The 15,453-nt window shown below is 43.9% G+C and overlaps 1 non-coding gene across 1 annotated transcript; it reads left to right on the forward strand.

Annotated features, from left to right (window-relative positions):
- The first annotated feature begins 14,960 nt into the window (after nt 1-14,960).
- LOC120272864 lies at nt 14,961-15,067 on the forward strand. Its single transcript, XR_005540398.1, has one exon. It is a non-coding gene; the product is annotated as a small nucleolar RNA R71 (small nucleolar RNA).
- The last annotated feature ends 386 nt before the right edge of the window (nt 15,068-15,453 follow it).

Raw genomic sequence — 15,453 nt, forward strand, 5'->3', positions numbered from 1 at the left:
GCATAATCTTGAAAATCAAGTAGGGCAGATTGCGAAGTCCTTATTGGAAAGGCCACAAGGAAGCTTACCGAGTAACACCGAGACCAACCCTAGAGAGCATGTGAAGGCGATCACTTTGAGAAGTGGTCGTGAGGTTGACGGTAAGCTTCCGAGTGAGGAGCCCAATGAACACGCACCCGAGGTTATAGAGGTTGAGTAGGGAGCAGGCAAAGAGAAGGAGGTGGCATCCCCACCTTTCAAGCCAAGAATCCCTTATCCCTCTAGATTAAAGAATGACCAAGGGGATAAAAAATACAAGAAATTCCTGAGTTTGTTCAAACAACTCCACATCAATATTCCTTTTGTTGAGGTATTGGCTCAAATGCCTAAATATGCAAAATTCTTGAAAGATTTGTTGACCAACAAGAGGAAGTTGGAGGACAGTGTTTCAATGATCTTAGATGCTTCTTGCTCGGCGGTGTTGCAAAAGAATATGCCGAAGAAGAAGAAAGACCCGGGAAGCTTCATCATTCTGTGTAACATTAGCAATTTGGATGAAGAAATGGCATTGGCGGACTTAGGGGCCAGTATCAACGTCATGCCATACACTTTCTTTCAGAAGCTAGGCTTGGGAGAACCAAGGCCCACTCGGATGACTTTGCAATTGGCGGATCGAACAGTGAGACATCCGAGGGGTATCATTGAAGACATCCTTGTCAAGGTGGACAAGTACATATTTCCTGTAGACTTTGTGGTGCTAGACGTCGATGAGGATGCGGATGTACCCTTGATACTTGGGAAGCCGTTCTTGCAGACTTCCAAAGCATTGATTGACATGGACGGTGGAGAGTTAACATTGAGAGTTGGTGATGATAAGCTCACATACCACCTTGCTGAAGCCATGCGGCATTCTCTTGATTTCGATGATACTTTGTATTTTCTAGACACTACTGATGAGATTGTTGATTAATATATGCAAGAAATGTTCAATCCGGACCCGTACAAAGGTTTGTTTGTCCAAGAGGTGGACAATGAAGGAATCATGATGCTTGGTTTGACGGAAGAAGTACCATCTACCCCGGGGATCATGAAGAAAGTGCTCCGGAAGATGAAGAGGGCTAGGAGACGCCACCGGAAATGCTCCAAGGCTGTTGGAGATGTGCGCGAACCGAACAAATTGGATGAATCATTTCTAGGTGGTCCCAAGCCTGATAATTCCCTCTCTACCTTCAAGAGACTTTGCTCATCATGTTTCCAAGCCATGGGTAAGAGGACAACCTTCATCTATGAGCCCCCTTGAGGTAAGACAAGGTACGTCAAGCTAAGTGACGTTAAACAAGCGTTTCTTGGGAGGCAACCCAAGTGTTTACTGTTTTCTTAATTTGGTAGTTTAGTGTTTGCTTGAATAAATTGTTGAGTGTTGGTGTCTTGATTTGTAGATGCTTTTGCTGTGATTTTCTTGTGGACTTGTAATTTCATCATGTGTTTTCACATGAATTTGACGAAGTTTTGGTCATTTAAGCTATCTATCATGTTTCTCACTGGTATAGTTTGCATGTTAGGGCAGACTCTGAGTGTGTAAACATGTTCAGAAATTTTCTGCAGAGCATGCAGAGTTTTCTAGGGCATCCAGAGAAAACATACAGGCGTGTGGAATTAACACATGCCCGTGGTTTTGTATTGCGAGCTCATCCAGAGAAGGCGCAGGGGCGTGGACTCACCCCTGTGAATGACCTTGTGATTTTTGCACGCCCGTGGGTAATTTCCACATGGGCGTGTGATTTCCTACAGAGACTTGGCAAACTATCCAGAGAGCACACAGGGGCTTGGACTCGCCCCTGTGGGCGAACTTGTGAAATACGCACGGGCGTGGGTAATTTCCACACGCCCGTGCGGATCTCTGTAGACGAGTTCTCTCCATCCCAAGAAGACACAGTGGCTTGCGGCTGTCCATGTGAGTTGGGCTTGTGAATGCCCATGCTCGTGCGGAATTTCCACACGGGCGTGTGAAACACTTAGCAATTCTTCTCAGGTGGACAAAAAAACCACAGGGGCATGCGACAGTCCCTGTGGGTCGGGCGCACGGGTGTGGGTATTTTCCACACGCCTGTGTATTTGCGTTCAGAGGTAGTGAGTATTTTCCCGAGAGTGCACAGGGCGCGCACCTGTCCCTGTGAAGCTTTCCTGTGGAGGCGCACGGGCGTGGGTAATTTCCGCATGCCTGTGCGGTTGTATAGAATGCCAAAAGGCACGAGTCCTTTTAAAGGATCATCGTTTCTTCTCATTCCCACACTCCCTCTTCGCCTGAGAGCACCCTCACACTTCTTCCTGACTTTGCACTACCGTATTTGGAGGGATTTTTGTGAGGTTTTCTGGCCGCTTCAAGGTTTTCCACTTCAACTCATCTGTAAGCCCTATCTTTAGTTTTCTTCACAAATTCTTGATTTTAATTGATGAAACTGGTGAATAATGCTTTGTTTCTATAATTAGAATGAGTATGCATGTTTAGAATGAAGTTAAAAGCAATTTAACGGTGCATTTTTTTTATTTTTGAGGCATGGCCGTGTCTTTTTCACGCCCCGTGGATCCACACGGGCGTGCGAAAATTCCACAAGACCATGTGGATTTCTGCAGCATTGCTTAATTGACTTGTTTGATTGGTTTTCTTTCAAATTTTGCAGATATGGCACCCAAGTTAAAGAAGCAAGCTGATAAGCGGTCGCGTGAGTCATCTCCTGAGTCTAAGGGTATGAGATTCACTATACCCGAGCATCAGGCCCATTTCGAGCATTTGTCGAGACTTTTGTTCGAACAGACTCTATTTTTAGACACGAGCATACTGAGAGATTTACAACAGGGAGATGAGTTCACCGATGAGGTCGAGGATCTCGTGTCGATGGATGGTTGGAGGCAGTTGTTGTTGATTAGAGAGCCAGCCATCCGTGAGCTTACAATGAAGGTCTTGTCATCATTCGAGTTTGACAGATCCTATTCGAGACTTGACAGCCTCGACGCCGTTCAGTTCAGAGCACTTGGACATTACCAGAGCATGAGTATCACGCAATTTTTAGTCCGGCTTGGCTCATACGAGGAGGCATTCATAGATACTAAGGAGTATTCTCAGTTACTGAATGATTATCTGGAGCTTTGACCCCGCAGAGAGCTTACAGAGCATTGTGTTGTCAGGGCCAGTACGAGTCGAGGGTGTCCAAGGCCACGTGCCTTTCCCGATCTGCATACAGATATTTATATGCCATCATTAGCAGGTCGGTGAATGGCCGTGGTGATAGCACTGGCATTCTGAGCTGGCAGGAGCTTCTGTACTTGTATTCGATGAAGCAGCGCATACAGATCTATCTAGGGCACATTGGCGCTAAGTATATTCGACATCAGGGGAGTTTGATAAGTGCTTGTGCGATAAGAATAAGAAGTGTTCTTTCTTTGTGTTGAGCATTAGTTTTCTCGGGTTTTAATGCTAATATGGGTGTATTTATGTTACTTTTATGCAGGAAGGGTTGTGAGGCCAATTATGAGAGAAAAAAGCCAATGTGGGTCATAATGCACTAATTTGGAGGAAATCTTGCTAAGGTTCAAACGCAAAGACATAGGTCAGGTTCCAGATGCAGGAATGTGTGCCAACCTCCTCGTACTTGAGTTAGCACAACTATTTGGAGGGGCACAAGGGCAGTCACATTCAAGCATTCTGACTTGTGCATATAGAATAAGATCTCCACCAACATGTCTGTTATTAAAGAAGCAAGGCGATCCACGACGTAAATGTGTGCCCGTTTGCATTACCTCGATGAAATTATCGATTCGGGAGTATTTCAAGCTGGTACTGTAGCAGGATATTATAGAAACACTGTAGTAAAAATACCGTAGAAGCACTGTTTATAGTCAGCCGAGAAAACAGAAAAACAGAGAATCCACACGGGCGTGTGGAAATTCCAAACGCCCGTGTGAAAAATCCACAAGGGCGCCCACATGGGCATGTGGATTCCCGATGCCAGCCCTTTAAAGCCGATTTCAGCCCCGATTTCAGCATTCTTTTCTCCATCTTTTCCCCTATCTTTTCTTCCACCTTTCCCCATCTTTGGATACATCGGCGGCTAGGATTTGGAGAGGCTTTGGCAAGGCTTTGGAGAGGTTTGATGGCCTTTGACACCCCGTTTCCTTCGGAAGAGAGCTATTAGGGGAGTTTTCATCGGCATCGATCAGGTGAGGTGTGCCCTAGGTTTGATGAGGGGACCTTTGAAGAAGACGCGGCCAATCCACAAGACCTTCCACATGAATACAAGGGGGTTTTCATTCATGGATTGCATCTCTTTACTCTTGATTTCTTTATCTATTGTATTTTGCTCCATGGAGAGCTAAACCCCTAGTGGATACTTGGATATTTGTGAACCCTAGGATGTATTCGTTTCATTGAATCTCTTTATTATGCTTTCAATTAATTGATGTTTATTATGAGTTCCAATCTTGTAGGCTTGATTGTTTGAATACTCTCCTAGAGTGACACTATGGTTGAGAGTTCTTGTTGGTAACTCTTGTGAGTGAGTGACACACCACGAGAGTTAGACAGAGCTAGATTGGAGAGGGTTGAGAGGGTGAGTCGAGAGATAGCAGAGCATCCCCTTTCCCCTCTTGTGTGATCTATCCTACCTACACGTTCCAAGAGTTCTTTACAGCCATAGTAGAGTGAATGGGCTAAGGGATGACCTTCCGCTGAGGCTTAGTTATGAGTGCAACAGAGTGAAGCATTGAAGTGATTTTAGCACCTAAGTCTTAATTATGGTTAGGGACCTTCCACTTGTACCAAAGGGTTAGGTATATACCTAGGAATAGGGTTTATCACTTGGAATCCCTAGAACTCATTGTAATTCAATATGACTGCGAGGTTGAGAGGTTATTCAATTTCTCCTCCGGGACATGTATAGAGTTCGGCATGGTTGACCTTAGATTTGGGACCATGTATTAAAGGATCTCCTTGACTCATTAATGCATTAGTTAGAAAGCATAATAGGGGGTTTTGCACTTGAAATGATTGTCCTAGGCGGAACAATATACAGGTACCCCATTTATCGTAGATTGCCTCCCTTATCTTTTACTTGCGCCTCCTTTATCTTTTCTTATTTTCATTTGTATTGAGTTTGTTTTCACATCACTTTCAACATATTTTCATTCTACTTAAATAGCAATCTTGATGGTTCTAAGTACTATTCCCTGTGGATTCGACTACCCTCTCACCGGGGTATTATTACTTCGACACCCGTGCACTTATGGTTTACACGCATATTCGGTCGTGTCAGAATACAAATAAACTAAACCCTGCCAGCTCAAAACACCCGTGTTGTCACCACGGCCATCCACAGATCTGCTAAGGACGGTGAATAAATACCTGTAGCTTAGCTGGGACAAACATGTAGCCTTGGAGACTCCTAGTTCATACTACCCCTATCCACACAAGGCTTGGTAAGCTTGCCGTGGGATCAAGGTGTCAGGGTAATCTATCGGCAAGTGTCCATGCTCCTCAGTATCTATATATATCTCGTCATACAAGCCCATACAAATTGAAAACTCAGTGACACTCATAGTAAAATGACGTCCGAACACTCTGAACTGTATTACATTAGTGGTGTTAAATCTCCCATATGGCTGCTCGAACTTGACAACTCCCCTTGCATATGTCCCGCAAGTGCGTGGGTTTATTAAAGTAATAAAATCCCAGATGAGTAGGGTTTCGTATCCACAAGGAGTATTGAATAAAAATACTTAAATTGTTTCTTAACTAAGGGAAAGATAAATAGTGATATGTGTGACAAGATGTGAAATAACAAAAGTAAAAGAACAAGAAAGAAAGCACAAGTAAAGGAGAAGGTAAGGAAATCGATATAAATGGGGTACCCGGATATTGTTCCGCCTAGGACAATTGTTTCAAGTGCAAGAACCCTCTATTATACTTTCTAACTGATGTAATAATGAGTCATGGAGATCCTTAAATACATGGTTCCAAATCTAAGGTCAACCAAGCCTAACTCTATACATGTCCCGGAGGAGAAATTGAATAACCTCTCAACCTCACTCTCCTATAGAATTGCAATGAGTTCTAGGGATTCCAAGTGATAAATCCTCTTCCTAAATGTACACCTAACCCTTTGGTCCAGGTGGAAGGTCCCTAGCTACAATTAAGCCCTAGGTGCTAAAATCACTTCAACGCTTCACTCCGTTGCACCTGCAACTAAGCCCTAGCGGAAGGTCATCTTTTAGCCCATTCACTCTACTATGACCGCAAAGAACTTGAGAAAATGGAGGTAGAATAAATCACACTTGAGGAAAAAGGGGACGCTCCGCTACCTCTCAACTCACCCTCTCAACCCTCTCCAATCTAGCTTTATCTAATTCTCGTGGTGTGTCATTCTAAGGGAGTATTCATACAATCAAGCATTCAAGATTGGAAGTCAAATAAAACATCAATTAATTGAAAGCATAATAAAAAGGTTCAATGAAATGAATACATCCTAGGGTTCACAAATACCCAAGTACCTACTAGGGGGTTTAGCTCTCCATGGAGCTAATTATAATCAATGAAATCAAATGTAAAAGCAAAAAATCCATAGAAAACCCCCTTTATAGTCATGGAGATGGTCTTGTGGAGAGTCCTCTACTCGTCCAAGAGTCCCTTTGTATGGCATAGGATACACCTCGCCGGATCGGTGCCGACAAAAGCTCTCCCACTAACCTTCTTCCAAACAGAGCATGATGTTGGAGCCTTAGAACCTCTCCAAATCCCTAGCCAATACCTCTCAAAACCCTAGCCGAAGCCCTCTCTCAAGTTGGGGAAAAAAGTAGAAAAGAATGCTGAAATTAGGGCTGAAATCTCTTTTAAAGGGCTGGAATCGGGAATCCACACGCCGCTGTGGGCGCCCTTGTTGATTTTTCACACGGGCGTGTGGAATTAACGCACGCCCATGTTGATTCTCTATTTTCATCCTTCTTCGGCCGGATGTGAACAGTGTTTGCTACAGTATTTGCTGCAATGTTTGCTGCATTTTTCCTGCTACAGTACTAGCCCCAGAAACACCCCCGAATCATGTTTTCATTGAGATAATGACATGTCCGAATATGTGTGTATGTACCGCAAGTGCACGGGTGTCGAAGTAATAATTACCCCGGTGAGTGGGTAGTCGACTCCACAGGGAACAGAAGTATTAGTATTAACCAATTCTTAGTTATCTAGTCGAAATCAATGGATATGATGAAATGAACTAATTGCGAGAGAATTAATAAGCAAGCAAGCGAGCAAGAAAACGAGTAAAGGAGATCTCAATCAATAAAGATGAGATATCCGGGCAATGCTCCCACTAGGATCTAACATGAAGCTCACGATTTAATAAATGCTTCTAAACCGAGTCTAATGAGTCGAGGTAATCCAAGAACAACAGGTTCTTGCCTCCAAGCCACCGGTACTAGTCCCCTACAAGGTCCCGGTGGAGAAATCACTCAATCTCAACACCTCACACCCCATATGACCGCAATACGCTCTAGGGACACCTAAGAGTGAAACCGATTCCTAAGGATAGATCCAACCCTAATTCCCGGCGAAGGATCTCTAACCCCCTACAAGGTCCCAGCGGAGAAATCTCTCAATCTCACGCCTCACACCAAATATGGTTGCATAGAGTTTAGGGAATACGGAGATAGGAAACACTCAATCGGAAGGGAGAGGGGACACTCCACTATCTCATGACTCACCCTCTCAACCCTCTTTAACCTTGACGTTCTAACTCTAATGGAGACCTCTCTCACATCAAAGTAACAAATCATGCAAATCCAATCAACCTCAAGGATTAATTAAACAAGCAAGCAATAAGAATACAAGGTTAAAACTCAAATCAACTCGAATTAATAGAAACATAAAGCAAATCATTACAAAAACATAAATCCTAGGGTTCACATGCCCAAATACCTACTAAGGTTTAGCCCTCCATGGAGCAAGTTACAAAACAATGATTATTACAATGAAAAGCAATGAAAGCCATGAAGTAAAACCCCCTTAAATTCGTGATGATGGCCTTGATGGGTCGCCCAACGTCTTGAAGAATCCTTCTCCGAAGATAGGTCACCGAAGGCTCCCTCTTTGCTATGACAGAGAGAAGATCGATCAAAGTTGGTGATGGACGCCCACCAATATCGCCAAAGACCTCCTCCAAAACCCTAGCTGCCTTGCCTTTAAAGTGCTCGCCAAAACCCTCGCCAAAAGTCTCCTCCAAAATAGGGCAAACGGCCTATTTAAAGCCCAAAATCGCGCCTGTCATGTGCCCTCACGCGCCCGTGTGGATTTTCCACTCGGGCGCGTGGGCTGTAGAAATTTTCGGGCACAAAATGCGGAAATTTCCATGCTACAGTAAAATTACTACAGTGCTTTCACAAAACGCGATCCAAACACTCTTCTCTTGAGGCCACATGTCCGGGCACACGTCTATGTGGTAGGCTATAAAACTTTTCTTCATCGACGTATCTTTGAGAGGTCTTGCAATCTTCACAAAGAGAAGGAACATAAAGATGTGACTGCCTTTGTGCCCTTCCAACTAGTGATTTGACTTCAATCTTCTTGGAAGTTGGCACACATCTCTACGTTTACGAACTCCTCTCGTATTTTGGTCCTTGAATTGAACAAGAACTCCCAACATTGTGTCTTTATAGCCTATCTTTGTTTCCTTTTTACTCTTCAAGGCATTCATAACCTATATGCATAAAAGAATACCAAATAAACAATATGAGACATAAACCACAGTAAAAATGATGCTCAATGCATGTAAAACATATATAAAAATATGTCTACTCAAGCACTTATCAGATAATGTAAACGGGCACACATTTACGTTGTAGATCACTTTGCTTCTTCAATAACGGACATGTTGGTGGAGATCTTGCTGTATATACACAAGCAGGAATGCACCCTCTGACTTCCTCATCGAAACGAAGGTTCCAACTTAAGGATGCTTGCTTGAGTCTATAAATGGACCTCAGTAGCTTGCATACCTTATGAGGGTTCTTCTGATCAATAAAACCCTCAGGCTGTGTCATGTACACATCCTCAAGGAGGTTTCCATTAAGGAAAGCCATTTTGACATCCATTTTTCATATCTCATAGTCATAATATACTGCTATGGCAAGAAGAGTCCTAATGGATTTGAGCATGACTACTGGTGAAAAGGGTTCATTATTGTCAATACCATGAGCCTGCCTGAAACTTTTCGCCACTAGTTACCTTTGAAGATGTTATTAGCCTTACGTTTGAAAATCCATTTGCACTCAATGATCTTAGCACCTTCTGGTGGATCAACCAAACTTGGTTATCATACATCAATTGCATTTCAGATTTCATAGCTCCAAGCCATTTATCTGAATTAGAACTCTCAATTGCCTCTCGATAGGTTATGGGATCATCCGGATCTATTAGCTCAAAGCTTTGATGTTCAGTAATGAGAAAACTATATTTCTCAGGCTTGTGACAAATCCTACTAGACCTTCTTGGTTCTTGTGTAATGGGTTCGGGTTCTGATAACTGCTTGAGTAGACATATTTTTATATATGTTTTACATACATTGAGCATCATTTTTACCATGGTTTATGTCTCATATTGTGTATTTGGTGTTCTTTTATGCATATAGGTTGTGAATGCCTTGAAGAGTAAAAAGGAAGCAAAGATAGGCTATAAAGACACAATATTGGGAGTTCTTGTTCAATTCAAGGACCAAGACACGAGAGGAGTTCATAAACGTGGAGATGTGTGCCAACTTCCAAAAAGATTCAAGTCAATTCACTAGTTAGAAGGGCACAAAGGCAGTCACATCTTCATGTTCCTTCTCTTTGTGAAGATTGCAAGACCTCTCAAAGATACGTCGATGAAGAAAAGTTTTATAGCCTACCACATGGACGTGTGCCCAGACATGTGGCCTCAAGAGAAGAGTGTTTGGATCGTGTTTTGTGAAAAGTACTGCGGCAATTTTACAGTAGCAAAATTATTGTTCACGCGCACGCGTGGAAATTCCTGCAGCCCACGCGGCCGCGTGGAAAATCCACACGGGCGCGTGAGGGCACGTGACAGACGCGGTTTTTGGGCTTTAAATAGGCCGTTTGCCCTATTTTTGGGAGACTTTTGGCGAGGGTTTTCGTGAGCACTTTGAAGGCAAGGCGGCTAGGGTTTTGGAGGAGGTCTTTGGCGATATTGGGGGGCGTCCATCACCAACTTTGATCAATCTTCTCTCCGTCATAGCAAAGAGGGAGCCTTTGGCGACCTAGCTTCAGAGAAGGATTCTTCAAGACATTGGGCGACCCATCAAGGCCATCATCATGAATTTAAGGGGGTTTTACTTCATGGTTTTCATTACTTTTCATTGTAATAATCATTGTTTTGTAGTTTGCTCCATGGAGGGCTAAACCTTAGTAGGTATTTGGGCATGTGAACCCTAGGATCTATGTTTTTTGCAAAGATTTGCTTTATGTTTCTATTAATCCGAGTTGATTTGAGTTTTAATCTTGTATTCTCATTGCTTGCTTGTTTAATTAATCCTTGTGGTTGATTGGATTTGCATGATTTGTTACTTTGATGTGAGAGAGGTCTCCATTAGAGTTAGAACTTCAAGGTTAAAGAGGGTTGAGAGGGTGAGTCATGAGATAGTGGAGTGTCCCCTCTCTCTTCCAATTGAGTGTTTCCTATCTCCGTATTCCCTAAACTCTATGTAACCATCTTTCGTGTGAGGCGTGAGATTGAGAGATTTCTCTGCCATGACCTTGTAGGGGGTTAGAGGTCCTTCGCCGGGAATTAGGGTTGGATCTATCTTTAGGAATCGGTTTCACTCTTAGGTGTTCCTAGAGCGTATTGCGGTCATATGGGGTGTGAGGTGTTGAGATTGAGTGATTTCTCCACCGGGACCTTGTAGGGGACTAGTACTGGTGGCTTGGAGGCAAGGGCCGGTTGTTCTTGGATTACCTTGACTCATTAAACTCAGTTTAGAAGCATTTAGTAAATCGTGAGCTTCATATTAGATCCTAGGGGGAGCATTGCCCGGGTACCTCATCTTTATTGATTGAGATCTCCTTTACTTGTTTTCTATCTCGTTTGCTTACTTATTAATTCTCTTGCAATTGGTTCATGACAAGATCCCCTTGCGAATATCCCGCAAGTACACGGGTTTGTCGAAGTAATAATCCTGGGTGAGCGGGTATCGAATCCACAGGGAGTAGGGAGTAAAGACACTTAATTCGATTCTTAGCTATGTGGAATATCAACAATGATAAGTGTGACAATGATTCAATTCTCAACAATTAAAAGCAACAAGTAAGAGAGCAAAAGTAAGGAGGAGGTAAGGCAATTGATAAAGATGGGGTACTCGGATGATGCTTCACCTAGGATAATCGCTTCAAGTGCATGAACTCTCTATTATGCTTCCTAATCAATGCAATGGTGAGTCGTGGAAATCCTTACATACATAGTTCCAAATCTAAGGTCAACTATGCCTAACTCTATTCATATCCCGAAGGAGAGATTAAATAACCTCTCAACCTCGCACTCGAATAAAGTTGCAATGGGCTCTAGGGATTGCAGGTGATAAATCTTTTCTTAATTATAGACCTAACCCTTTGGTCCAGGCGGAAGGTCCCTAACCACAATTAAGAACTAGATACTAAGATCCCCTTAACGCTTCACCCCGTTGCACGTGCAACTAAGCCCCAGCAGAGATTCATCCCTTAGACTATTCACTCTATTATGGCCGCATAGAACTCGAGGAACGGAGGTAGAATCTATCACGTCGGAGGGGAAAGAGGACGCTCCTGTACCTCTCGACTCACCCTCTCAACCCTCTCCAACCTAGCTTTGCCTAACGCTTGTTGTGTGTCACTCACTCACAAGGTTACCAACAAGAACTCTCAACCCTAGTGTCACTCTAGGGGAAATGTTCATACAATCAAGCATTCAAGGTTGGAACTCACAATAAACATCAATTTATTGAAAGCATAATAAAGAAGTTCAAAGAAACGAATACATCCTAGGGTTCACAATCACCCAAGTACCCACTAGGGGTTTAGCTCTCCATGGAGCTAAGTACAATCAAAGAAATTGAATGTAAAAGCGATGAATCCATAAAGAAACCCCCACGATGGTCGTGTCGATGGTCTTGTGGAGAGTCCTCTACTCGTCGCAAGGGATCCTTTGTCCGGCCTAGGATACACCTCGCCGGATCGATGCCGACGAAAGCTCTGCCAATAACCTTCTTCCAAATGACGCGTGATGTCGGAGCCGTAGAACCTCTCCAAAAACCTAGCCAATACCCTTCAAAACCCTAGCCGAAGCCCTCTCGCAAGTTGGGGAAAAGATGGAGAAAAGAATACCAAAATCGGGGCTGAATCGGCTTTAAATAGGGCTAGAATCGGGCGACTCCATGGGCGTGGACGGTACACGCGCCCGTGCGGAATTTCCACACAGCCGTGGATAATTTCCACACGCCCGTGTGGATTCTCTGTTTCTCTGATTTCTCAGCCGGCTGTGAACAGTGCTGCTACAGTACATGCTATTCTGAATGAGCTCGCAGGAGTTTACACGCCCGTGCGTCAGTTGCATGGTCGTTCACAGGGGCAGCCGCACGCCCCTGTGCCTTCTCTGGATGAGCTCGCAGTATACACCCACGGGCGTGTGGAAATTCCACATGCCCGTGTGTTTTCTTTGGATGACTTAGAAAAACCTGCAGGCTCTGCAAACTATTCTAAACATGTTTACACTCTCAGAGCCTGCTATATTATGCAAAATTTACCAGATAAAAACACGAAATAGAACTCAAACGACCAGACTTCGCCAATTCTCAACAAAACACACAATGAATACTTTTAAAAATCCCATAACAAAATCGCAGCACAAGCACTTAAAAATTGAAACACAAACACTTAACAGTTTATTCATGAAAACAAACTAAACTAAAAGGTGCGAGAACAATAAACACTTGGGTTGCCTCCTAAGAAGCGCTTGTTTAACGTTACTAAGCTTGACTTATCTTTCTTACCTCACGGGGGTTCATAAATGAAGGTTGCCCTCTTACCCATGGCTTGAAAGCATGATGAGCAAAGTCTCTTGAGGGTAGAGGGTGTACTCTCAGGCTTCGGACCACCTAGCAATGGTTCGTCCAACTTCCTTGGCTCATGTACGTCTTTAAGCCCTCATCATTTTTCGGAGCACCTTCTTCAAGATCCTCGGGGTAGATGTTTCTTCTCCAGTCGAACCAAGCATTATTACTTCTTCATTGCTCTCCTCTTGGTCGAACAAACCTTCATATGGATCCGGGTTGAACATTTCCTGCACATATTCATCAACAAGCTCATCAGTAGTGTCTAGAAAATATAAAGTGTCATCGAAATCAAGAGAATGCCGCATGGCTTCAGCAAGGTGCTATGTGAGCTTGTCATCTCTAACTCTCAATGTGAGCTCTCCGCTGTCCATGTCAATCAATGCTTTAGAAGTCCGCAAGAACGGTCTGCCAAGTATCAAGGGTACATCCGCATCCTCATCGACATCTAGCACTACAAAGTCAACCGGAAAAATATACTTGTCCACCTTGACAAGTACATCTTCAATGATGCCTCTTGGATGTCGCACCATTCAGTCCGCCAATTGTAAAGTCATCCGAGTAGGCCTAGGCTCACCCAAGCCTAGTTTTTGGAAGAAAGTATATAGCATGACGTTGATGCTCGGCCCTGAATCCGCCAATGCCATTTCCTCACCTAAGTTGCCAATGTTACACGGAATGATGAAGCTTCCCAGGTCTTTCTTCTTGTTTGGCATGCTCTTTTGCAACACCACCGAGCATGAAGCATCAAGCACCACTGAAGCACCCTCCTCCAATTTCCTCTTGTTGGTCAATAGGTCTTTCAGGAACTTCGCATACTTAGGCATTTGAGCCAATGCCTCAACAAAAGGAATGTTGATGTAGAGTTGCTTGAACAAACTCAGGAACTTCTTATACAGTTCATCCCCTTGGTCATTCTTCAATCTAGAGGGATAAGGGATTTTTGGCTTGAAAGGTGGGGGTGTCACCTCTTTCTCTTTGTTTGCTCCCTCCTCAACCTCTACAACCTCGGGTGCGTGTTCTTTCGGCTTCTCACTTGGAAGCCTCCCTTCAACCTCACGACCACTTCTCAAAGTGATCGCCTTCACATGTTCTCTCGGATTGGTTTCCGTGTTGCTTGGTAAACTTCCATGTGGCCTTTCGGAGAGAGACTTCATAATTTGCCCCACCTGATTTTCAAGGTTGTGCAAGGAGATGGTGTGATTGCGAAGTGTAGCCTCGACTGATTCAAACCTTGCATTTGCCGATTAAACAAATCTAGCCAAGTGCTTCTCCAAATCCGTCATTCGGGTTTCCAAGCCTAAAATTCTGTTTTCCACTTGAGGGGCTTGTTGCTGTTGTTGGAAACCCGATGGCCCCATGGTTTTCTGTGGTCCTTGATTACTCCATGAAAAATTGGGATGATTCTTCCAACCTGAGTTGTAGGTGTTGCTGTTGTTGGAAACCCAATGGCCCCATGGGTTCCCTTGACGTCTCATGCCATTACCTACAAAGTCAACGTTCTCAACTGAAGAAACATCACCAATGACGATTGGGCAATCGGAGGGAGCATGTCCTCCACCACAACCGGTACAATTGGTCACGGCCGCAACTCTATTCGAAGCTATAAGATCTAGCTTCTTAATCAAACTCTCCACTTGGGCCGCCAATGAAGTTACCGCATCAATTTCATGGAAACCGGCCACCTTTTTCTTCTCCCTAGGGTTCCACTGGTAGCTATTTAACCCCATTTCTTCAATCAATTGACGTGCTTCGTCGGGGGTTTTACTACATAAGGTACCTCCTGCCGCTGCATCCAAGAGTTGCCTTGTACTCGGGTTCAAACCATTGTAGAAGGTTTGAACGATCATCCACTCCGGGAATCCGTGTTGCGGACACTTTCGCAGGAGTTCCTTGACCCTTTCCCATGTCTTAAATAGAGACTCCAATTCCAACTGCACAAAGGATGAGATCTCAATCCTAAGCTTTGCTGGTTTTCTGGAAGGGAAATAACGGGCTAGAAAAGCTTCTCCCATCTCCTCCCATGTAGTGATTGATGCTCTAGGTAATGAGTGTAGCCACTGCTTTGCTCTCCCCTTTAAGGAAAATGGGAAGGCTCTCAATTTGATGGCATCATCTGTCACACCATTTATCTTCAGCATGTCGCATACCTCGAGGAAGCTCTCTATGTAACTGTTTGGATCTTCATCGGCCAAACCGTTGAATTGTGCGGACTGCTGCAGCATATGGATGAATGCAGGCTTTAGCTCGAAGTTCTGAGCTGTAATTGGGGGACGCACAATACTCGATTGTGTCCACAACATTGAAGGTCTCGCATAATCGGATAGTGTTCATTGTTGCTCATTTTGTTCTG

The sequence above is a fragment of the Dioscorea cayenensis genome, chromosome 11 (assembly GCF_009730915.1).
Source record: "Dioscorea cayenensis subsp. rotundata cultivar TDr96_F1 chromosome 11, TDr96_F1_v2_PseudoChromosome.rev07_lg8_w22 25.fasta, whole genome shotgun sequence".
NCBI lineage: Eukaryota > Viridiplantae > Streptophyta > Magnoliopsida > Dioscoreales > Dioscoreaceae > Dioscorea > Dioscorea cayenensis.